This window comes from Anomaloglossus baeobatrachus, chromosome 8 (assembly GCF_048569485.1).
Source record: "Anomaloglossus baeobatrachus isolate aAnoBae1 chromosome 8, aAnoBae1.hap1, whole genome shotgun sequence".
NCBI classification, from domain to species: domain Eukaryota; kingdom Metazoa; phylum Chordata; class Amphibia; order Anura; family Aromobatidae; genus Anomaloglossus; species Anomaloglossus baeobatrachus.
Window position 1 is genome coordinate 17,931,196 of NC_134360.1, and position 26,552 is coordinate 17,957,747.

At 42.2% G+C, this 26,552-nt stretch overlaps 1 protein-coding gene across 3 annotated transcripts in view; it reads right to left on the reverse strand.

The window, feature by feature from the left end:
* FAM3D (FAM3 metabolism regulating signaling molecule D) overlaps positions 1–26,552 on the reverse strand; it is an 80,650-nt gene that overhangs the window by 50,348 nt on the left and 3,750 nt on the right. Inside the window, exon 1 of one of the 3 annotated variants that reach the window (XM_075320675.1) lies at positions 16,143–16,344. The exons of 1 other annotated variant lie outside the window; for it this stretch is intronic. The gene's annotated coding sequence lies outside the window, so the exon portion shown is untranslated. Of the gene's footprint in view, positions 1–16,142; positions 16,345–26,552 lie in introns of those variants that run through there. One more of the 3 variants, XM_075320677.1, reaches the window with a different exon arrangement.

Sequence of the window (26,552 nt, forward strand, 5' to 3'; positions counted from 1 at the left end):
ACGTGACATTAAAGGCAAGCTCAGGGAGGCCACAAACTCCCGTGGAGCAAAAGGGCAAAAGCTCGCTTGATCTTGGCATCTGGGTATACATTGATCACGAGTCCACTCAAACTTTGCTCTAAATTACAGAGCGGTGTCCATCATCCCAACAGGCATTAAAAAAGCAAAAGCAAAAAACTAATGATGAAAGTTAGAGCCCTATGAGCGGGAGGGTAGATATTTACTCGTAAATAAAGGGGCATTGTGCCAAGAGCCTTGGGTTACGTCTTCAATCAGCCTAAGAACCGATAATTACGTGCCCGGTTTATCAGCTCTATACATACATGACCAGCTCCGTAATTAAAAGCTTTTGGCATCAGAAGTGGATGGCCCATTTTTAAATCCAGCACTAATTATGGAATTAATTAAAGTGCCTGAGAAATATCACATAGACCACACCTTCGTAAGGCTAATGAAGGTTAAAACAATTGAAGCGTAATTAACAGGGAAAAAAAGAAGCAACTCTCAAAAGTTTGATTATATTGAGGATTAATTCACTAACTGGAAAAGAAACTTCACCGTATTTCACAAATAAGTTTCCCTGCTATGCTAATTAATTAAAACTTTAATTAAAAGATTAAATTTGATGACTTTCTGGAATTCCTGATAGTTGTTCATTAGTAGTTGTAACACATTATAAGTAGATCAGATAAGAAAAAGCTCTGATTTTTACAACATATCCTCAGGGATCCAGCGACTGTTGCCTTAAACCACCCCTGGACCCTCATTGAACTGACGTACTGACGACTTCCATCCGCTCTGAAAGCGGTAATGTGACAACAATACAAAACTTTATAAATCCATAAGTAGATGGACCAGTGATGTCCACCGAGAGGAGCTGGCCACGGATTAAAGACTATTGGACCAATGGAAGTAGAGTGGACTTTTTCGGCCAGTCGATTAGAGATCTGCTTGATCTCAGTTCAAGACTCACTTGACTGAGTGTCTCAGGGGCCACCATTAAGCAACTGTTCTCCCTGTAACAAAGTGTCAACCCCACGTGTCTCCATGGACTCTAATATAAATCAGGGCTACAGTAGGATGAATTGTCCTGCATCTGGTGGGGGGGTTAAGAGTCTTTCATCTCAGTAGGGGTCTTCCTCAAAGTAAAAGAACTTTTCAGACTGGGCTTCTGGAACCTTCTGCATACGTGGAGCTATATGTAGATGATATTTATGGGGATGGGTGTGAGCACTTCTGCCCATCCAGAGGGCTGATCCCAGGTGAGGGAGAACAATAAGCCTCATGTTTTTTCAATGAGTTAATGCTGTGACATGGAGGGGTGAATATCTGTTGCTACAGCCAGGTCCTGGTGCCCATAGATGGTCTATAGAGATAAACGTGATATGGTAGTGATCTCCATCGTCTAAGTTTTAGGAACTATCCTAAAGACTGTTTCTGGCTGGAGCTGAATAGAAATGAGCGGTATCGTGGAGATTCGGTTCGCCGGCAGCCAAGAAGCAGAGCCTCCACTGGCTGAAGCTTGACCCAAACCCTGGAGCAAGTAACTGATTGGCAGCGAGTCTCCGCTCACAAACAGTCAGCCATAAGCAGATCACTTTTGGTGGCAGGTGGGGGGGCCTTTTCAAACTATTTTTTGGGTTCCACACTGAACATGCTGATGTTACCGCCGTTGATACTGCAAGCATCTCGCAATGGCCTGAGCACCAAGTGTATCTGAGCACAGCATTGCTCGCCCGAGTGACGTTCACACGTAAAAGCATCCGAACCCAAACCTTGATTTTTTTTAAAGTTAGTGTTCGGTTCGAAAATCGAATCTCAGGTTCGCTCACCTTTAGAGCTGGACACACACTATAGTCGTGGTATTCGACTTCTGGAGGAGCATATGGACTTGGGTTGCTCCAAGACCACGTAGGGAACAAATAAAAATTGTTGCATCATCAACCTGCCTAGGTGATAATACAACATACAACCTCAGATCGTCACACCCACTAGACTAGGATTGTCAGATATGGGCTTCTGTAGTGGCATAAATATAATGGGGGCAGGGGTTGCAGTCGCACCCAAGTCCTAGAGCATTCGAGGATGGCAAAATGTCCCTTTTGACTCATATGAAAAGACCAATACTATTAAAGACCTGGGGCTTTGTTGGAGATTTTCCATGGGTGCCAAGAATCTACAATTTACATTACTAGCTTCAGTTATTTGAGAATTGCCTCATAGGGACCATGTTCACATCAAAGGCAGATGCACAAAACCGGTAGTGAAGCAGCTGATGCCCCTAAGGGTGAGTAGAGCGGCAAAGGCACTTACCGGCTTCAACCTATTGTACTTTTTACAATTCCCTTTATGTTTGCTATGTGGCTATCCTTGGTATTATATTCAGGACAATTAAGTTCTGCTGTTAAGTCTCACCTCGCAAGGTGGATCCTCCGAGCCATTTGGTGCAGATGAGCAGTTGTGATGCAGCATGGACTGATGGTGTAGTAGAGACTCAGCAATTCAAAAATAATTAGGCAGAGCAGAGTTAGCTAGAGAGTCCTGAATAAATATGCTTTTCGGTGGTAGATACCCGGATACTTTGGCCTTGTCAAGAGTCCAAAGTAGACTTGACCAGCAATAAAGCAGAATACCCAGCAATGTGTTAAAGCTTGGCTTGTATTCAATTAAAGGCAGCACTGATGAGTGGAATAACAGAGTAGTCAGCGATGTATAGTAGAAGAGCTTGGTTTGTCAAGTAAATCAAGAACTTTGAAGCTTTGGAAGCAAACTATCATGATTCTTATCCGTGGTGTTCTGCTCTCCAGCAGAGCCGATGTTCTGCTTTGTATTTTGCGCCAATGGATGGGTGTTACCATCCTCTGTTCCTGTGCTGGTGTTGGGAGAGGCCTCTTGCCAGGCACCTTGTTCCGGGTTATTGCTCCGCTTCATTAGGGAGCAACCTCACCCGGAACGCCGCCAGTCGAAGTTACTGCTTGCAGCAAGTGCTCTAGTTCCTGTATGTGCTTTGATCTTGTCCTCCTACTCCAGACCTGTAGTTACCTCTCTCCTCCTATGTCCCTGATTCGGATGTTGTTCCCTGGCTCCTGACCTCTGGCTTGTACCCTGAGCTCGGCTCTGCTTTCCCCCCAGTGTACCTTACGTGACTTACTGGCTTCTGAACTCCAGCTTGGACCCGGACCTCGGCTCTGCTTTCTCCAGTGTACCTTATGTAAATTCCTGGCTTCTGACCTCCGGCTTGTGCTCTGACCTCGACTCTGCTTCATCCATGTGTTCTATACGTGACCTCTTGACCTCTGGTTTGTTTGACTTTCCCGTCACTAGTTGCTTCTGGTGACACCTAGTGGTAGTTTGTCACAAAATTACCTGAATACTCAGGCGGCGTAATGTAAGAGATGATCACAGGATGAAATGACATGAAAAGAGAACTGATGGCAGCAGGAAGATGCAGCACTTGGCTCTGGATCAGAGTGCCCAAAAAATCCCCACCAGGAGGACATGGCTTTGCTATGCACAAGCTATTTTTTAGTCTGGTTTATGGGACTGTCCTGACATAACCAGGACTGTTGGCAATTATGCAAAAACTCAGTATAATGTTTCCTAATGGCTAAAGGTATAGAAGTAGATAAACTAGAAACAATGTTTCTAAACGAAAATATATAATTAATCTGGAATCTGTTGGAGCAGATTCCTTTTGTCAGTTCCATAGACTGCGATGGGTAAAACAAAGCCTTAGAGGGGTTCTTGAGCCTCAAATTAAAAAAAAGTCTGCATTCCATTTATACAGAAAATATCAGGTTGGACTAAAAAATTTCTGGTTGAAGTGAATCAAAAATAAATCTCCATCTGATTTTATTAATTTAAAAAGGAAACACGTTTACACTTTTATAGATCGTGCGTGATTTCTGTGACAGTTCTTCCCAAGGGATATCAGTCTAGTTCTTGCCAAAAATGAGCGTTGGGTCCCGGAGGGAATCATTTATCTGAATTTATATTAAAATATTTTTCTTATACTTAATTCTTCCATGTATAATACAGAAAAGGATAGAACAGAACCAAAAGCGTCAAACGTTTCTCAAACATCTGGGAATTCAGTCTTCTATAAATGATCTTCAGGACTTCAAATTCCCAGAGACGGCTCCGGAGTCAGGATCAGGATCAGGACGTCTTTGCTGGGTTTTTTGCTCAGATAAAGACAAAACTAAATGTGTCTTCCTTGTAACATTTTTCTTCAAGCACAAAAGTGTTCAAATTAGTACGGACATGAAGTTTGGAGACAAAAACTAAAAATGATTGGTCGTAGAAATTCAACGTAAAAGGTAGAAATGGATGACAAAACTGAACAGTGCACAAACCGGTTGTCAGTGTGTCGAGAGGTGCTTAATTCTTTATCTGATCACATAGGGGAGAGGCTCCTGCTGCAGCCGGTTCTCCTTCATTCACACTTAGCATAGTACAGAGGTGGGACAGATAGAGTTTTAATTGGGATATGAATCATTCATTAAGAAATAAATGCATGGTAAATAGTTTCTAAGGTTTCGCTACATGACAAACTGTATTTTAAAGGGGTTATTTCACTTTAAAAATATTTTTTAAATTATATTTCTTTTGCTAGATCTCAAAAAAGACATTTCTTTCTAAAAAATTGGAATAATTTGGGAAATGTTAGTGCCCCCTCATCTAATGCACACGTGCTCGTTGATTCAGTCTCATTAGCATCGAACACAATCTTCATTTTGCTTGTTTGCTTTTACTCACCGGGAAACTAACGTGATATTGTGTGTCTAAACAAAGTACATAATAGTAGAAGATTAGTGACGTACCTGCCCAGCCCGAGCATTGCTCAGCTTTTCCCCCAGCACTTTGGCCTTGTCGCTCTGAATATATCTTTAAATATAAATCAACAGTCTCTTTAAAAAGTGTTAATCGCATGTTCTATAGTGAGCAAATGTGCCAAATTCTTGTAGCAAACAACTTTGCCATTTACTTCTTAAAAAATAAATAATAATATTCTCCTATTAGAAGTGGACGGTCTTCTCAGTAAGGAGTGCAGCACTTGCATGCTCTTTGCTATTGAGCTTGCAAGTGCTGTTCTGAAGTTCCCCGGATTCGGCCGGCTTCACTACCTTTGGGCGTCTCTGGTTTTGCAGAAGTAAAGCTGCCTCTGCTTGCAGCATCAGATGTCACAGGTGACAGACATTCATGTGGTTTCTGGCCATAGAAGGTCACAGTGTTTGGCTGTGCAGAATACTCCCTGATTTTCCATTGTTCCTGCTGTCAGTATTCATTGGTAGAGGTAGCTTTCCTGCTGGATTAATCTCTCCCCCTTTTGGACCCAGCAGGAGCTCACCTTCCTCCCAGCTGCTGATCATCAGTATTCTGTTGGTGCTTATATACCCCTTCTTTCCTTTGGACTGGGTGCTGGGGATATTTTTCAGTTCATTCAAGCTCTGGTTGCAAGCAGGTGACTTGTACTCCTCTGTAGTATCGTTGCAGAACTTCTACCTGTGTCAGCTGTAGCGAAGTAGTTAATGCTTTCCCCCTGTGTGTGTCCCCCTTGTGTCGGCCATAGTGTTTAGTGGGGTTAACAAAGAGCTGATCCCATCCATTCTGTATTTAAGGCCCAGCACTAGGGATATCTAGGGTCAGGTATCCGGCTCGGCGCAGAACCTATCTAGGGTGGTGAGAGACCCCAAGGACCAGCAGTAGGTTTTGTCAGGGGGTCACCATCTTCCCTTTCCCTAGACACAGGGTTTCCCTTCTCTTTCGTCGTTTGTTTGGTTTGGTACTTCCCCGTACCTAGCGTAACACCAGAAATCAGTTTAGGCAAATGGCAAAGTCATGGTACTGGTTTAACCAGTCAATCATGCAAAAGCACAATGCCTCTGGGCAAGAAGAAAGCTGTGGTTGGGGAGCGGTGTATTCCTGGAAAGCAGTGATTATGTCTAGCATTGCCTGTTATTCTGTGCTGTATTCTAACCTTGATAACTTACAACTGGGGGCATCGGCGGACAAACAGAAAGGGGCCCATGTGCAAGAACAACATATAGGCCCATTACAGACCAAGAGTTCATCAAAATGCACAATTCCACCTGCCTTGGAAGTAGTAAGAGGCCACCTTACCTCTTGGGCCACTGTGCGGTTGCACAGGTTGCATCAATGATATGTCCATCCTTGACTGGGGGCATAACGATAGTGGCCTCAGGGTTTGCAGTCAGGTCATCACCTCTTTAGGGAAGCCTAAAAAATATCTTTATCCCAATAAGAACACCAGTCGTACTGAAGACCCGTAACTGTTGGAAATTTTGCAATGGAAACCAGACGTTTCACGTTGCACCATTGCCGGCTTAGCAAACACTAAGAACTGCAGCCATGACTGATTAGAGATGACCCCGATCTGGAGAATATGGAGTCTATGCCTCTGTATCTCCAAAGGGGAAGGCAAAGGTATAAGAGACCCCAATCCTGAAACTTGTATGTGATGATGAAGACCCACCTCAGCTCACGTTCAGAAGAAAAGCCAACGAAACGTAACCAGAAGATGTTCAACGACCCTTCTGCTTCTATAGGATTGTACAATGAAAATTACCAACTGTTTCAACATTTTTTTTCCTACGAGTCACTTAGCTGTTTCATTCTTCGGAATCCCTTAAAGCTGTGTACACAGACTAATATTAGGAGAGATGTGTTACTGCCCGTATCCTGGTGTCAGCCGCTGCACTCGCACCACCTTGCCTTAAACTTATTGTAAATAAAGTTGAGGAAACTGAAGTTTTAAGCAAATAGGGAAGTTATGTACAGAATGTTCTTTCTAGAATGGTAAAGACTTATTAGAAGTAATTGTTCTTTAAGTATTTAAGGTGAAATGTTGCTCTATCTTTACTGATGAGATTACTTTTTTAAAGTAGCACAAGCAATATGCTAGCTAGGTCATTTGTTTCAGTCTTTCTCCGATGCATCCATAAATTTTCTGTCTCGCCATTGGCCAAGTCCCGTGATCTCCAGTAGGACTTGGCTAATGGCGGGTGTTTTATACCTTGCCCATAGAGGCGAATTCTGAGGGGATTTCACTCCGGGCTTCAGCCACATGCCCCATGCCCTGGCTACCTACACCACATGCTGGTCGGGCATGCGAGCCGCTCCGGGGACAGTGACAGGTGGGGAGTTTGATGGTACTTCCACAACGCAGGTGTCCTATCTCTAAGTGTCGTGGAGGAGACTGGCATGTGGTTTCTGGCCATAGAAGGTCACAGCATTTAGCTGCACAGAATGCTCCCTGACTTTGCATTATTCCTGCTGTCAGTGCTCATTGATATAGGTAACTTTCCTGCTGGATTCATCTCTCCCCCTTTGGACCCAACAGGAACTCTACTTCAACCCTGATCATCAGCATTATCGTCTTGCTTAAATATCCCTTCCTTTGGACTGGTGCTGGTGATATTTTTCAGTCCATTCAAGCTTTGGTTGCAAGCAGCTGGCTTGCACTCCTCTGTGGTATCGTTGCTGAAAACTTTCCTGAACTCCTACCTGAGTCATCTGTAGATAACTAGTTCATGCATTTCCCCCGTGTGTCCTCCTTGTGTCTTCCTTTTGTGGTTAGTGGGGTTGACGAAGAGCTCATCTCATCTGTTCCCCATTTAGGGTCCAGCACTAGAGATACCTAGGGTCAGGTATCCGGCTCGACGCATAGGTGCGGAACCTATCTAGGGTGGTGAGGGACCCCAGGGATCAGCAGTAGGTTTGGTCAGGGGTCACCATCTTCCCTTTCCCTAGGCACAGGGTTTCCCTTCCCTTTCACAGTTCACTTGGTACTTCCCCATACCTAGCGTGACAACTACTAGTCCAATACAGGTTTTCATGTACAGAAAGGAGCTCACTCTCTAACCTCATAACCACAGTATGACTTCATATATGAAATCCGCTCTGGCAGCTCTTAGGTACCTCCCTCACCACCCCTGACATTTGCTTTATTTCTCTGTATGTTCCCCATTGCAGCCAAAAATTTTTGCTTTTTATAAGAGCGCATCGACATAAAAAGTCAGTCAATAAAATTATTAACTCAAGGATTACACCAGTCCTCTAAATACTAATATATATATATATATATATATATATATATATATATATATATATATATATATATATATATATATATATGTCTATAAGTAATGCATACAGATACTGCAATGTATCCAATGAGATGTAGCTTCTTAGTGCTAAAAGTCAACAGGGAGAAACCCATCACCAGCAGAAGGCAGAGAAGCTGCATAACACAAATACCCAGACTCTGCACTGTGCTTAACCCATTATATGTCATTTATTTATCAATGTGTGGGGGGGGGGGGAAATAGCTGGAGTACTACTTGTAGGGGGTAAATTTAAAACCATTATTCCAAAGTGTGCAATACACTCACTGTTATGACTCCACTTCTTCACATTCCCCAGTGACCACTCATACAATTTTTATGCTGACTTTTTTCTCTTCCTCTTCAATTTAGATCTTTACGCTCTGACTATGGTAATTTCTTTATTTTAGAACACTAATAATCCTATTAAAAATTAATTGTTATCAGTCCAGGACAATCTTCAGGAGATAATATAATAAAACCAGTACAAAAAGGTAAAATGCAAGTGTCCCCCAAACAACTCATACAATCGCCTGCATTTACTGTGCAATCTAGATATTAAAAGTGACATGTCTTGTATTCATAGTGGATCACTGTCTTTAAGAAAAGGGCCGGGGACTCAGCCGCGGCGGCCGGGACTGGCCGGGCCGGGGACTCAGCCACGGTGGCTATGGTCTCCATGTAACACTAAGCTGAATTCACAAGTTAAAAAATAAATATAAAAAACAAAAATATCACTATTAGATTAAGGGCTGGAATGTGACAACAGATGAATATTAATAACAGATAATATATAATAACAGATGAAATGAGAACGCAAGTAGAAAAGATTTGAGAGATTTACCCAAAGGAGTGTGAGGTAGAGGGTGGGATAGGAGTTGAACTCAAAATTAGGCATAAGAAAGAAAAAAGTTTCAACCAAACCGTTTCCAGATACAAACATATGACCTTCATTGTTATCTCTATTTGTTTTTTCAGCAAAATTTGTAAGTTCGGTTAATCCTTTGTGATACTTTATCTTATTGTCCACCTTCAGCATGAGGTCACGTTGTCTGCTCACCAGCCCGTCCCTGGTCTAACCTCTCTGCAACCTTAGAGAAAGATCTAGATAAAAGAAATTTTGGGGCCCACTGGAAAAATTACTTCAAAAGGTTCCAATAACTAATAAGGCTCAATGACCAAAAAGATGGTAAAGGGATTTCCATGTTCCTTCCATCAAAATATGAACCTCTGTAATATATCTTAATAGAGAAATCCGCTTGTCTCCCCTCCTGGACTGATCATTCATTCTCAAAATTCTAAATTCAAGGCTAAAATGTCTTCAGTAAATTTAGATTTTTCCCATTATTGACAAAGGGGATGATAGTTGGTGCCCATTAAGTTCTATGGAGAACTGCAACTGTTGTTTCAGGTGAACTTGCAGTAGAATATCAGTGTTGGCCTCTAGCTTCCCCCTCTCCATACAATCTCCGTAAAAGCACCAACTGTTTTCTCCTCCCAGTAATGAAAAAAATCTGTCTAATTTACCTGTGATTAGTCCAGGAGGAAGAAGGGAATATATTTAATACATAATACAAAGTGGCTTATTGTCATGTATAATATAGTTTTCATCATCAATTAAGCAGGTAAAAGGTCTGGGGCTGATTTTAGCTGTGGCATTTGCAAGCTGTTAATGTGAACCCAAAACATGCGGTCAAAGGAAGACAGACAGATCATCATTAGGCTGGAAAAAAATAATAAATCCATCACAGAGCAGAATCTTAGGAGCTGCCAAATCAACAGTTTGGCACATTCTGCAAAAAAAAAAAAAAAAAAAGAAGGGCACTCACTGGTGAACTCCAAAAGGCCTGGACATCCCCAGGAGACCACAGTGGCGGATGATGACAGAATCCTTTCTACAGCAAAGAAAAACCCTTTACAACATCTCCACAGTGGAGAGCAATCTCCGGGAATGCGGTGTTTTAGTATCTAGGCCCACCATAAAGAATAGACTTCATGAGAGCAAATACAGAGGGGTCACCACAAGGAGCAAATACAGAGGGGTCACCACAAGGGGCAAATACAGGAGGGGTCACCACAAGGGGCAAATACAGGAGGGGTCACCACAAGGGGCAAATACAGGAGGGGTCACCACAAGGGGCAAATACAGGAGGGGTCACCACAAGGGGCAAATACAGGAGGAGTCACCACAAGGTGCAAATACAGAGGAGTCACCACAAGGTGCAAATACAGAGGAGTCACCACAAGGTGCAAATACAGAGGAGTCACCACAAGGTGCAAATACAGAGGAGTCACCACAAGGAGCAAATACAGAGGAGTCACCACAAGGTGCAAATACAGAGGAGTCACCACAAGGAGCAAACCATTCATCAGCCTAAAAAATAGAAAGGCCGGATTAGACTTTGCCAAACAACATCTAAAGAAGCCGCCCAGTTCTGGAAAAGCAGCAAATGACGGACAAAGATCAACCTGTACCAGAATGATGTAAGAAGAAAGTCTGGAGAAGGCTTGGAACTGCTCCTGATCCACAGCACAGCATGTCCTCTAACACATGGCGGAGGCGGTGTGCTGGCCGGGCATGCAATGCGTCCAATGGCCCTGGGGCACTAGTGATCATTGATGATGTGTTTGAAGACAAAAGCAGCCGGATGAATTCTGAAGAGCACAGGGCGAGACTTTCTGCTCAGATTTAAACAAACACAGCAATAATTGGACGGAGCTTAACAGACAGAAGGACAATGACCCAAAACATCCTGCAAAAGCGAAGAAGAGGAATATTCTGCAATGGCAGAGTCCTCAAAAGATCTCAACCCTATCGAGATGAATTTCACATGATTAAGACAGTAACGTAAAGAGGTTGTCCAGTAATTTAACATTGATGGCCTATCCTTAGGATAAGTAATCCATGACTGATCGTCTGGGGTCCGACACCCTGCACCACAGCCGATCAGCTGTTCTCTATGCCAGCGGTGGTAGCAGGTGGCCAGAAATGTTCATTTCTGGAGCTGCTCCGTCTTCTGATAGCGGCCGCAGTCGAGTACTGCACATTCGCCTCCCATGCAAATCAATAGGAGGTGTACGTGCAGTACCCGCCCGCTATCAGAAGACAGAGCAGCTCTGGGAACTGAGTGTTTTCGACCACAGACGGCCGCTGTTGGCACTAAGAACAGCTAATTGGCGGGGGCATCTGGTGTTGGACCCTGGCCAAACTGACATTGATGACCTATCCTAAGGTTAAGCCATCAATATAAAAGCTGTGGACTTTAAGACAGAAAGAGCCACAAACAAGCAACAACTGAAGTCACTGCAGTAAAGGCGGCAAAGCCTCACACCATTGGAGATCAGCGATTAAAATGTCCATGGCTGAAAGACTTAAGGCGTCATTGCTCCAAAAGGATTCTCTACAAAGGATTAAAAATTAATCTTTTATTTATGATGAAGGTAATTTGGCCAATCACATTTGAATCCCTGAAATGAGAAGACTTTGTAAAAATGGCTGCAATTCTTAAACGTTTCACGTTAATTTTTGTTCAACCCCTTGAATAAAACCTGTAAGTCTCCACTTCTATTGCATTTCGGTTGTTTTATTTGAAATGAAAAATAGAGACCTGCGGAGCCGAAATCAAGAAGATTCGGTCACTGTCGAAATATTTCTGGACCGAACTGTACCTCCTGGAAGAACCAATGGCACAGAAACCATTGATGGATATGTGCATGAAGCTACGGAGAGAGTTGGAATTCTTTAATTAGTTTCCTTGGATGTTTGACGTCTTGCACCCCAGTTGCGCTCCTGCGTATAATCTGTGAAACTTATTATAGATACCTTCAGTAATAATGACATTATTTCCTTCTCGTCCACCTTCTAGGCCCTTAGTAACAATGTTCTTGTACGCTGACGTCAGCCTGATGCCTTTTACTGCTCACCCGCTTCTCTTACCTTTCTATTCTTTTTGGTTTCCTCCACTCGAGTTACGCAGACTTTTTTGTTTTTTTTGTTTGCAGCAGAGGAAGTAAAACAAGACGTAGTGCAGCCCGAACATTACATTTTCCTTACAGAACAATAGAGCAGAGGACAATACTCCTTGTTCCTTAATGGAAATGTCACGAGCCTGAGGTATTGCCTTGTGCCCCTGTTACTGCAGCATGCCGGCTGTACACATTGAAATAACTTCTAAAAACTAAACAAAAAATAAAAAATTATGAATTTTAAACCGTCAAAAAACAGATTCTAATGACGAGTTATTAAAAGGAGTTGGAAAATAAGATCTATGGTGTTCTTTGTGGTTCTCCCTTGCAAAAACAAGGAGGCTTTATCCACAATGTTAAAAAGGATATTTTCAAGTTTAAGAGTTATTCCTTAACCAAACGATAGGGGATAACGTCCCAATCACTGGGGGTCCGTCCTCTGGAAATCCCGTCAATCCTGAGAACTGGGGATCTGAAGAGCTCTGTGTGAATGGAGCGTTAGTCAATCATGCCCTACGGCTCCACTCATTCCTATGGGAGTGCCGAAGGCCAGCTGAGTGCTCGGCTATCACCGACGGTCACATGGAGGAGCAGTGCACACGATCGACCAATGCTTCAGTCAGAAAGGGTGCCCTAGTTCTCTGGATGGGTTTTAGTGCCAGAGGTCGGACCCCTCAACGATTGGAAAGCTTTTCCCTATTGTTTTCAACGGATGTCACATGCCCCCTTCTTTCTAGTTCTGAGATCTTTTTTTGTTTTGTTTTGGAAACTCCATTGATGGACAGTTCCTAAAATAAAGTTGATGATGCATGAGGCTCAACCACCGTGGACCTCATAATTTTGCCGGTTAAGGTGCAGCTCATCGATCCCATCAATATTATCTTTTGGAGGCATCTCAAAATGGCACATCACTATGAAACCCAGGGCAAAAATGTCCAGATGGCTAATAAGAGGAGGATTTTAAAAAATGACTTGTGATTTTTGGTCCTATTATAGATTCTCTCGAACAACTCAAAAGTTGTATTAGGCTTTTAAAGCACCACTCAAGCGTGTTTTTTTTATTGCACCGCTGAAATGCGCTTTAAATCTAAGTCTCCTGCCCCCTGTTTTATACTTACCCTCCAGAGTCTTCACCGCTCTCGTTGACCTCCAGCACTTCGTGACCTGTTGGCAACTCCAGTGTTTAATGGAAGGCGCCGAAAGTTACAACTCATTACAAGTCTATGAGAGCCTCGTTCTGGCTCTACTAGAGATGCATTGAGAGCTTGTGACTAAAAGAGGAGTGAACTCGAAGTTCGGTGTTCGAACCCAACACAGACCTTACCGAAAAAACAGTTCAGGTCGGAGTTCAGGTACTTTATCTATGCTGACCACTCACGTGAGCATTGCTGTGCTCGGGTACACTCGGTGCTAGAGTACGATTGGACCTCAGCCCAGTGCGAGCCACTTGCAGTGTTTGAATGGCTTGCACTGGGGGTAGCAACAGCGTGATTGGATGTAGTGTGCACCAAACCCAAAAGAATGGAAAAACCCTGTCCACCCTCCCGCGGAAGTGGTCGGTTTATGTCTGGCTGCATGTGGACGGAGACTCGAACTGCCCAATTAGTGACTTCCATTGGGGTTCAGGTCAAGTCTGTCCCCCAAACCAAACTTTATCTTAAGTCCAGATGAACCCGCCGACCCGAACTTTAATGAGTCCGCTCAGCTCTACTTGTGATGGAACTTCTGACCAATCAGAAGTTAGTGACAAAATGGCACCGCGGGACCAAATAAACGCTGAAAAAGAGATGAAAACGCCGGGGGGTGAATATATAACCGGGGGCAGGGACTTCAGATAAAGCACCTATGCAGCATTAAAAAATATACTGGAGTGGTGCTTAAAATATAAGAAGCTTTTAAACATACGTGCAAGGAGAGATATTCTTTAAAAATTTCCAATTTGGCAAGTTTTTACAAAATTCAAATCGCAGCTCCTCCAGCTGCCCCGAAAAGAGGTTTACAATACTGAGGTGTCCTAGGATTTTATCCAACCAGTTCTTTAATGCAAACACAGCCGCAATATCAATGTGACCTCCACAAGCAGTATATGGCTATTAACCACTCTTTACTGCCCTGCTGTCTCACACCTACACACTATCTGCGCGATATATTCAGAGTTTTTTGGCTTTTTCCTCCCAATTTCTAATCCTCAGCTGTGACATGCTCTTAATGTCCATATGCATCCCAAAACAGTTGCTGCATTCTCTGCTTTGGCTTTTATCCAGGCTATAATAGGCAATACTATGTGAAGTGTCAGTTACAAGGTATAATTAGGAAGCCAGCCTGGTTGTGCCTGAGGCCATGTCACCTATTTCTGGCTCATGTAATCTTTAACATTGCCTGTCTCGGATTTACCCAATGTAGATGATTTGTTCAAATCAAATTGCAAATGATCTCAATTCAAATAGGGCATGTACCAAAATTGTCCAATTTAGAAAAAGATAAAGTGGTGCAAATGGATCATAAATAGTGATGAGCGGGCACTACCATGCTCAGGTGCTCTGTATTTGTAACTACTGATGAGCGGGCACTACCATGCTCGGGTGCTCTGTATTCGTAACTAGTGATAAGCGGACACTACCATGCTTGGGTGCTCAGTACTGGTAACTAGTGATGAGCGGGCACTACCGTGCTCAGTACTGGTAACTAGTGATGAGCGGGCACTACCATGCTCAGGTGCTCAGTACTGGTAACTAGTGATGAGCGGGCACTACCATGCTCAGGTGCTCTGTACTGGTAACTAGTGATGAGCGGGCACTACCATGCTCAGGTGCTCTGTACTGGTAACTAGTGATGAGCGGGCACTACCATGCTCAGGTGCTCAGTACTGGTAACTTGTGAAGAGCGAGCACTACCATGCTCAGGTGCTCAGTACTCGTAACTAATAATGAGCGAGCACAGTTATGAGCATTCGAGCATGGTAGTGCCCGCTCATCACTAGTTACTAGTATTGAGTACTCGAGCATGGTAGTGACCGCTCATTACTAATTATAAATTTTTTCCATTGAATTTCTCATCTCTATAGTAATACAGCAATGCTGCAGAGGTAAAGTAGGCCAAACCAGAGCAAAAATGTAGAATAGAATGTCCTAAAGAAACTATGAAGAAGCCCCCGTGGGGTGCAGTGCACCTACCCTCACCTCTACAGCATAGCTATGGGGAGTGATAGAGATGAGAATCCAATGGAGAGAATTTATCATCCATTAGGTGTCAAAAAGTAGCAACTTTTGACAGGTCATATTTTAGAGAAATCTGTGACTTTCCAAAGTTCTGCGTGCATCACTAAAAATAGTTAAAAATTGTAATATGTTTAAGGCTAAAAATTGAATTGTCTTGGTAAGTTCACATTTTTGGATTTAAAGTGCTCCTCAAATGTGCCAAATATTTTAAGAGAAATGAGTATTTTTCCTCTCATTTCGACCAAGAACCAGGTTATTAAAAAAACAAATTTTAAATATATTGATTTGTCTGCAAAACTCTTGCCCATTCAGTTTAGGTTCGGAGGGTCCAAATAAAGATCTAGAAGCCCAACACCGGCACATCTGTGTTACACCCGTCTCGCTAAGATTTCAATAATTAAAGTTATTGTTAGACTCAAGAATTTTGCTATAAAGCCTGAATATTACACCTCAATTGGTAAAATCTTCTCATGGTTCAGAAGTCAGGAAAACTCTAAATTACCGCACAGAGAATATTATAGGGGCAAAGTTCGCGAGTCATTGACGGAGGTCATAAAACAATAAAAGGACGTAAGACGAATAAAACTTTATGATCTATTTGGTGAAGGGGTATGAAAAATGCTATAGTATATGTAAAGTAATGAAACGATTAAAAAATTCTTCACATTTTAACTCCTTCGCCGCCAACTTTAGTGACTTTACTACGAGTCGAAGACCCCGGGAAAGTTTGAAGATTTAATAAAAAAACCCAAAAAGTCCAAAACTAAATTTACAAATAGATGGGAAACGCGTTGTGAAAAGACAAATATTGAATGTGCACGGAGTAACTTACCTGTAAAGCGGCGAATTTGGCTCCGTGACTGATCGGAACAAGTCAGTATTCGTCCAAGGGTGTCTCTCGGGGCTTTCTGAAGAAGGATTCCTGTTTGACAAGCTTTGTGAAGAAAGCACATTACACCTTGCGAAGGGAGGAGATTGGGTCTGATAAACTGGAAATTCATGCAGCGTGCTGCTATTCTTAAAGCTGGTTCACCCTCCCGGTAACACGCCCTGATTTGTGAAATGAACTACGTCGGTGCCCTCCCTGCGCAGACACCTGACCCCGTACACCGGGTCACAGCGATCCAGAAGATTAGGAGTCAGGCATGGATTTCCAAGACTTCTCCAGAGCTCACAAACTCTGTCTTATACCATTCTCCCTCCTTGGGGACAAAAAAAAAAAAAAAAAAAATAAAAAAAAAAAGAAATAAAGAAATCAAACTTTATATTCAAGAACTATTTACATCAGAAACGTGCGTTTTGTCCAATGTGGTTTTTATTTCTGATGAGTTTTGGGTTTTTTTTTAACATTGTTTTTTAAGCTTTTTCTTCTTTTCTTGCTACTTACGGCATGTTTTTGGAAGTCTTTTGACTTTGTCAAGTACTTTTACCTTTTTTGTCTCCTTTGTTAGTTAAAAAAAAAAACAACAAAAACCCCCCCCCAAAAAAACCCCACAAATCCCAAAACCTTGCTGTATGCATCATTCAAATTAATTGTAAAGCGCTGCGGAATATGTTGGTGCTATAGAAGTAAAACTTATTATAATAATAATAATTAATAGGAAATGCATTCAAATATTATTTCAAGTGTATTGTTTTTAATAGATCAGATTCCATTCCAACATCCATATAGAAACTCCGTGTTAAAGGGAACCTGTCACCAGATTTAGGGACTATAAGCAGCGGCCACCACCAGTGAGCTCCTATATACAGCATTCTAACATAGTGTATATAAGAGCCCAGGCCGCTGTGTAGAGCGTAAAAATCACTTTATAATACTCACCTAGGCAGTCGCTCCGGTGCAGACTGGTCAAATAGGTGACCGGCACCTCTTCTTTCAGCCATCTTTGGCCTCCTTCTACTGAAGCCGGGGTGAATGACGCATCCTATATCATACACACTCGCCGGCACTGAGGTCCTGCGCAGGCGCACTTTGATCATCCCTGATCAGGGCAGATCAAAGTATTGTAGTGCACTTGCGTGGAACCTCAGTACCGGCGAGCGTGGATGACATAGGTCACGTCATTCACCCAGGCTTCAGAAGAAGGAGGCCAAATATGGAGAAAAGAAGAGGCGCCGCACCCAGAGAACGGAGCCACCCATTTGGCCAGTCTGCACCGCCCCTTAGGTGAGTATTATAAAGTGATTTTTACGCTCTACACAGCGGCCTGGGTTATTATATACAGTATGTTAGAATGCTGTATATAGGAGCTCACTGGTGGTGGCCGCAGCTTATAGGCCCCAAATCTGGTGACAGGTTCCCTTTAAACATACACTGGGAATAGATTCACGCAGAGATTTTTGGAGGTGGAAGGTACAGATGAGTTTTTTTTTTTTTTTTTTTTTCTTTTATAAAGCTATTTAGAAGAAGGTTTTGAAAGGTTTTCATTTTCTACATGGTTTTGCATTCTTATAATATCTAGTTTGGAGAGGATTCCGCCTAAGGCTATGTGCGCACTTTGAGTATTTGGTTGCAGAAATATCTGCATCTCTTGGCAGGTAAAATGGACATTTTTTGACGTTTTTTTTGCATGCGTTTTTTTCATTTCTCTCAATGGTGAAAAACGCTGCAAAAAACACTGAAAGAGCTGACGTGATGCAGATAATTTTTTGCACCAAATCTGCAAGGAAAAAAAAACTTCAACGTGCACACATCACTTCAGATTTCTCATTGACTTTGCTGGCATAAGGATTTGAAAGCAGTATTGTGACAAAACTGCGCTAAAAAAAGACATAAAAGAAACCGCGACAAAAATGCACACAGCTTAGGGGTATGCTCATTTGACATCTTTTTTAGGCAGAGCTGATATGCTATGAAACTTGCTGAAAACAGCACTAAAAAGAATGAACATATGCATTGCTAAAGTACGTACAGTGTCTATATTTAATCTTCTTCAGCTGCTTTTAACTGCTATAGGGTCTTAAAACAGGGATGAGGTTAAAAGAAATTACCTGACCATTCTTCAGACCTCTTGTCATTGGAAGACGCTCACCGTGCTATACAGTGCTGGCCAAAAGTATTGGCACCCCTGCAGTTCTGTCAGATAATACTCAGTTTCTTCCTGAAAATTATTGCAATCACAAATTCTTTGGTATTATCATCTTCATTTAATTTGTCTTCAATGAAAAAAAAAATAAATATGTCATAAAGCCAAATTGGATATAATTCCACACCAAACATAAAAAAGGGGGTGGACAAAAGTATTGGCACTGTTTGAAACATTATGTGATGCTTCTGTAATTTGTGTAATTAACAGCCCCTGTAACTTACCTGTGGCACCTAACAGGTGCTGGCAATAATAAAATCACACTTGCAGCCAGATGACATGGATTAAAGCTGTCTCAACCTCTGTCCTGTGTCCTTGTGTGCACCACATTGAGCATGGAGAAAAAAAAGAAGACCAAAGAACTGTCTGAGGACTTGAGAATCCAAATTGTGAGGAAGCATGAGCAATCTCAAGGCTACAAGTCCATCTCCAAAGACCTGAAAGTTCCTGTGTCTATGGTGCGCAGTGTCATCAAGAAGTGTAAAACCCATGGCACTGTGGCTAACCTCCCTAGATGTGGAAGGAAAAGAAAAATTGACGAGAGATTTCAACGCAAGATTGTGCGAATGATGGATAAAGAACCTCGACTAACATCCAAACAAGTTCAAGCTGCCCTGCAGTCCGAGGGTACAATAGTGTCAACCTGTACTATCTGTCAGCGTCTGAATGAAAAGGGACTGTATGGTAGGATGAAGAAAGAAAGAAAGAAAGAAAGAAAGAAAGAAAGAAAGAAAGAAAGAAAGAAAGAAAGAAAGAAAGAAAGAAAGAAAGAAAGAAAGAAAGAAAGAAAGAAAGAAAGAAAGAAAGAAAGAAAGAAAGAAAGAAAGAAAGAAAGAAAGAAAAGAAAGAAAAGAAAGAAAAGAAAGAAAAGAAAGAAAAGAAAGAAAAGAAAGAAAGAAAGAAAGTCCCTACAGTCAAATATGGCGGAGGTTTCCTGATGTTTTGGGGTTGCTTTGCTGCCTCTGGACTGCTTGACCGTGTGCATGGCATTATGAAGTCTGAAGACTACCAACAAATGTTGCAGCATAATGTAGGGCCCAGTGTGAGAAATAGAAACACACAAGGTCCAAAAAACATCAACTTAGCCTTCAAAAAGCAATTATCTCAGAACACGAAAGGCACCCTTAGGTAAACTACCTGGGTTTATTGAAGCAACGCTAATAAATAATGAAAATATTATGGAGTAAATTCAAAATATTTTTATTCCATCATTTTTTATTCAAACATAAACCACACCACAAAGGAGATCATGTTACATCCAAAAAACTGCCTCAGGTTAAGAAAGGTTTGGCATTAAATATCCTGTTGAACATTTAGGCATAAATTTTTCTACATATGATTCAATTTACATGATGCGGTAGTTCATCATCAAAACAATGCACTCATGCTATAAGTCGTTCCCAGGTTTTGATTTCATTATTTGGCTATCTTAACAGTATATCTCCATCTTAGTTGTTTATTAAGAAAATTTTTATACAAATTTATATAGAGATTCAAGAGACAAATGACAGGGAATTATTTCTTTACCTATCTGCAGGAAATACATATAAAACATATTTATTTTATTATTTTACCTCTGATAATATTATTTATCTTGATTTAATCTCTAAAGATCTCCATTTTATCAGTAAAAATCAATATCAACCAATTAATTCGTTTATAAACCTTAGAAAGATAGCCAAATTCCACATATGGGAAGCAGTGAATACAGGCATGAAAAAACCAAACTCTTTTTTAATATAAAGACATATGTCATAAACATGAAGCCCAGCGGTTTAGGGGCGGGATTGCCGTGCCTTTTAGAACAAATCCTAAATTTTAAAATAGCCTCAATGGCAGAAAAAATTCCAATACCAGCTGATAAACGGATAGCATTGTCAAATTAACCTAAATTTAGGCATATGTAAAGTGACACGCCTCTACCCTGCAGCCGGCTAATCAATTCTTAGCCAGCTAAAAACCGCACAAGGTTATAATCTATGTGGCCGTAACCGTATATGAACTCACACTATATCAAAAAATGAAACCAACAGATTAGGGGAGGAATTACCGTGCCACCTAAAATGAATCTAATCTCTACCCGTCAGCCAGCTGATCAATCCTTAGTCAGCCTGAAGCCGCACAAGGTTATAGTTGGTGTGGCCATGACAACATAGAATTCACGGTTTGTGACGTATTCCCCATACGCCTCCCTTGTGGTTCATTGGATATTCGCCACACACCCACTTTTTGCCTCATTGGTTGCGGACCGATATATTAGCAGCAACTTTCTCCCTACCCGACATGCCCCTCTTGAAAAAGCTGGCGCGAAACGTACATCGGGGAAAGGAGAGAGTCATCCTCTGCTCAGGTATTCACTGTAGTCTGGTTTACGCTTAATTACAAATATTGCTGATAGCGGTAGAAAGTGATGTAATGTTGTATATGCGATTCGCGTGATGCTATAAGATATTGTCGGGCACAAACCGTGTGTGAGTTCATAAACGGTTACGGCCACATAGATTATAACCTTGTGCGGTTTTTAGCTGGCTAAGAATTGATTAGCCGGCTGCAGGGTAGAGGCGTGTCACTTTACATATGCCTAAATTTAGGTTAATTTGACAATGCTATCCGTTTATCAGCTGGTATTGGAATTTTTTCTGCCATTGAGGCTATTTTAAAATTTAGGATTTGTTCTAAAAGGCATGGCAATCCCGCCCCTAAACCGCTGGGCTTCATGTTTATGACATATGTCTTTATATAAAAAAAAAGTTTGGTTTTTTCATGCCTGTATTCACTGCTTCCCATATGTGGAATTTGGCTATCTTTCTAAGGTTTATAAACGAATTAATTGGTTGATATTGATTTTTACTGATAAAACGGAGATCTTTAGAGATTAAATCAAGATAAATAATATTATCAGAGGTAAAATAATAAAATAAATATGTTTATATGTATTTCCTGCAGATAGGTAAAGAAATAATTCCCTGTCATTTGTCTCTTGAATCTCTATATAAATTTGTATAAAAATGTTCTTAATAAACAACTAAGATGGAGATATACTGTTAAGATAGCCAAATAATGAAATCAAAACCTGGGAACGACTTATAGCATGAGTGCATTGTTTTGATGATGAACTACCGCATCATGTAAATTGAATCATATGTAGAAAAATTTATGCCTAAATGTTCAACAGGATATTTAATGCCAAACCTTTCTTAACCTGAGGCAGTTTTTTGGATGTAACATGATCTCCTTTGTGGTGTGGTTTATGTTTGAATAAAAAATGATGGAATAAAAATATTTTGAATTTACTCCATAATATTTTCATTATTTATTAGCGTTGCTTCAATAAACCCAGGTAGTTTACCTAAGGGTGCCTTTCGTGTTCTGAGACCCAGTGTGAGAAAGCTGGGTCTCCCTCGGAGGTCATGGGTCTTCCAGCAGGACAATGACCCAAAACACACTTCAAAAAGCACTAGAAAATGGTTTGGTAGAAAGCACTGGAGACTACTAAAGTGGCCAGCAATGAGTCCAGACCTGAACCCCATAGAGCACCTGTGGGGAGATCTCACAATGGCAGTTTGGAGAAGGCCCCCTTCAAATCTCAGGGACCTGGAGCAGTTTGCCAAAGAAGAATGGTCTAAAATTCCAGCAGAGCATTGTAAGAAACTCATTGATGGTTACCGGAAGCGGTTGTTCGCAATTATTTTGGCTAAAGGTTGTGCAACCAAGTATTAGGCTAAGGGTGCCAATACTTTTGTCTGGCCCATTTTTGGAGCTTTGTGTGAAATGATCAATGATTTGATTCTTGTTTCATTCTCTTTTGTGTCTTTTCATTGCAAGCAAAATAAATGAAGATAATAATACCAAAGAATTTGTGATTGGAATAATTTTCAAGAAGAAACTGAGTATTCTCTGACAGAATTGCAGGGGTGCCAATACTTTTGGCCAGCACGGTATATAGAAATGGAAAAAAAAAAAAAAAAAGGTTACAAAAAGTACAGTGTGCGGAGTCCTCGTAAGAAAATCTTGTGTAGCGCTGAATATTCCAAAATTGTGTTTCCATGTGAGGTTATCAGGATGATTACTTCTATATAGAATATATGGGGTCAACTGAGATGCAGTGAGACCCCGCTATAGAAGCAATGTCCACCCTTAGGCCATGTGCCCATGGGAGATTGTACCTGCGGATTTTTCTGCAGGTTCAAGCAGCAACTCCCTGGAATACGCTATCCATTGCTGCGGTATTTCTGTGGAATTGTTGCGGTAAACCTGCGGACATTCGTGCGATTTACCTGCGGAATGCCCGCCCTGTATCTCCATAGTGGAGAGGCGGGATTTCCGCAGATAATTCCGCATGAATAATGGACATGCAGTTATGTGCGGCTGCGGGAAATTCGCAGCATTTTCCGCAGCCGCACATACCGCAGCATGGACACAGACACTCCCCAAATCCCATAGGATAACATGGGGAGTGTCTGTACTTGCGTAAACCCACAGATTGATATCTGGAAAATCTAGAAAATCTGTAGGTTTTCCGAGGCAAAATCCGCAGGTATTTACTCCTGTTGGCACATGGCCTTAGAGCACCGAAACCACAACTGGAACTTCGGTCAACCCCTATGACTTTGGCAGGACCAGCTCACCATCCATTGTGTTTGGGTGTACCCATTTAGTTGCCACCACAAAAATGCCAGTCGGTGGCCTTCTCCACTCTCCGAGATTAGTTCAAAGGAAAAAGGTCTGAGGTTTATATCCACCTTAAAAGGAATCTGTCGGCAGGTTTTTGCTCCCCTATCTCAGAGTAGCATAATGTAGAGACAGAGACCCTGATTCCAGTGATGTGTCACTTACTGAGCTTTTCATTTTGATAAAATTAATGTTTTCTCTGCTGTAGATTTAGCAGTTATACAGAGCTCATGAATATGCTGGACTACCTGCAGCACTCCAAGTAGTCCTGTAATGATAATCACTGCTGATTAAACAGTGATCTTATAACAATTACACTAAGCAGCCCAGTAAGTGACACATCGCTGAAATCAGGGTCTCTTTTCCTACATCATGCTGCTCTCAGAATAGGTGGCAAAAATCTGGTGACAGATTCCCTTTAAAAGGGGTTTTATAAAGTTTTTAAGTTACCACCTCGTTGGAGCTTAGTGGAAGTGCGCGCACCTCCGATTTAGTCACTCTCTAGGAGATGGCCACATGCTATACGCTCAACTGTCTACCGTAAACAGTGGAGGTGCGTATAATCCGATATGTAATCAATATGAAAGTTTCATGCAACCACTTTACTCAAGGGAAAAAAAAAAATAAAATAAGAATATTTAAATATTTACAATGCCCTGTTTAAATCAATTACAGAAAGAAAAAAGGAGGGAAATTCCAAAATATAGTTGGAGGGGGGTCACAGACTGCAGAGCTCTCGTTCACTAAACGGCCGCTGACGCAGAAGTACGTGACCAGACCTGTCCGTCCACCTCCTCCAGGTTATCTCTCCCTTCCTCAGTGCTTTCACCTGCAGGAGGCTGATGGACAGGACCGGTCACATCCATCATTAGCTAATATAAGAACAGGCGCGCTGTGCAGTCTAAAGAAGGTTGAACAAACAAAAGAAAAAAAAAAAATTATAATATATAATATATTTTCTTATTTATATTTATTTAGATAAAATATGGTGATAATTTATAGATCTTGTGCTTTTAGGGTCACGGATCAAAAATCCCCCATGCAAGTCTATGGCACCATACAAGTCATGAACAGCACACAGCTGCCTGTGTGTAATCCATGTGCTGTCCATGATTAAAGGGAATTGGTCAGCAGATTTTTGCTAATCAAAGAGCAGCATAATGTAGGGGTAGAGGCTCTGATCCATCGATGGGTCACTTACTGGGGTGCCCATTGCAGTTTTGATAAAAATCAGTTTCCTCTGCTTCAGATCTATCAGTTCTCTGAATACTTAGCTCTGTATAATCCCGCCCACACCACTGATTGGAAGCTTTGTGTACACTGAGCTCTGTGTAACCCCGCCCACGCCACTGATTGGAAGCTTTCTGTGTACACTTAGCTCTGTGTAACCCCGCCCACGCCACTGATTGGAAGCTTTCTGTGTACACTGAGCTCTCTGTAACCCCGCCCACACCACTTATTAGCAGCTTTCTGTGTACACTGTGCATAGGCAGAAAGCTGCCAATCAGATGCACCAAACACGGATTAATATCCGATACAAAACACTGATGAAAATCAGACTGTTTTCTGCTTACGAGAATAATCAGCAACATCTGAACAGGGCCTAAACTAGACAACCCCTTTACGATCACCCAGATCGTTTTTTTTTCCATAACACTACTACAAGTTTATACAGTAGAGGTAAAATAAAATTTGGCCAATAAACGCTAGAATAATGTCGGCCGGAGCAGCAGATATCGGCAGGAGTGGTCAGTTTGATAGAGAACTATATAGGGACTTCCCCAACCTAATCAGTTGATGTTAGAGGACAGAAGGATCCGATCTGTTGAATTTACCAGCCTTTTTTTTTTTTATAACTCTTCCTGGAGAGAAGTCACGACCAAGGGAGTATGAAAACGGTGGCCACATAGAACGTACAGGATGGCTCGGGAGAGATAGCGGTCAGGCCACCTCCAACAACTTCCTAATGGGGGGAGGGGATGAGGACTTTCTCCTTGTGGATCAACAACGTTTCTACTTCTGATATGGCTTACTGAGCCAAAGTTGACAATGTGATTTCTTTTCCTGATGAAGGAGACACAGATCTCTGAAACAAGTTGAATTAATAAAAACATCATGTTCCTACATTTATCATCTGGAATTTCTTTGGCAATGCGGTATTAACCCCTTCTATCACTACAGTTTGATTAGTATGTAAACCTATAGAGGATCATTCTGATGCTCCATATACTTACAAGTCGAGTCATTTCAGGGTCACGCAGAGTGATCGGAAGAGTCAATGACAAGCGGAGCAGAACGGTGCTGGATCCCGGAGAGCGCGGCGGTAGGCATTAGTGATGAGCAAATATTACCATGGTCAAATCGAAAAGGTTGAATGCTCTGATGGACTTGACTCATGTAACTAACGAGCATAATGGAAGTCAATGGGAAACTCAAGCATCTTCTCAGAAACCCGAACAGGAGGGCCGGGGATGAGAGATCGCTTATTCTCCCCTGGCCCGGCACAGCCCTCCAGTTAGGAACTTCCAGAAAAACAAGAAAATATGCTAGCTGGGAAATTGAGCATTTGCACGAAAACCCAAATCGAGTACCAAGGCATCTCAAGCACCCTGATACTCAAACAGCGCCAAGCGCGCTCACTTCTCACTCATAGGTACTTGTAATGAGCAATCAGGCGCTTGGTCGGACTCGAATAGAGTATAATGGAAGTCAATGGTGAACTCAAGTTTGTTCTGGAAGAGTCCCTGGAAAAACGCTTGAGTTCCCCTTTGACTTCCATTATACTTGGGTACTCAAAGTGCACTCATCCAAGCATCCAACTGTTCATTACAAGTACCGAGCATGCTTAGTACCCACTCATCACTAGTTACGAGTTCTGAGCCCCCGAGCATGGTAGTGCCCGCTCATCACTAGTTACGAGTTCTGAGCCCCCGAGCATGGTAGTACCCACTCATCACTAGTTACGAGTTCTGAGCCCCCGAGCATGGTAGTGCCCGCTCATCACTAGTTACGAGTTCTGAGCCCCCGAGCATGGTAGTGCCCGCTCATCACTAGTTACGAGTTCTGAGCCCCCGAGCATGGTAGTGCCCGCTCATCACTAGTTACCAGTACTGAGCCCCCGAGCATGCTAGTGCCCAATCATCACTGGTTACAAGTACAGAGCACCCAAGCATGGTAGTGCCCGCTCATCACTAGTTACTAGTACTGAGCCCCCGAGCATGGTAGTGCCCGCTCATCCCTAGTTACCAGTACTGAGCACCCGAGCATGGTAGTGCCCGCTTATCACTAGTTACAAGTACAGAGCACCCAAGCATGGTAGTGCCCGCTCATCACTAGTTACCAGTACTGAGCACCTGAGCATGGTAGTGCCCACTCATCACTGGTTACCAGTACTGAGCACGGTAGTGCCCGCTCATCACTAGCTACGAGTACTGAGCCCCCGAGCATGCTAGTGCCCAATCATCACTGGTTACAAGTACAGAGCA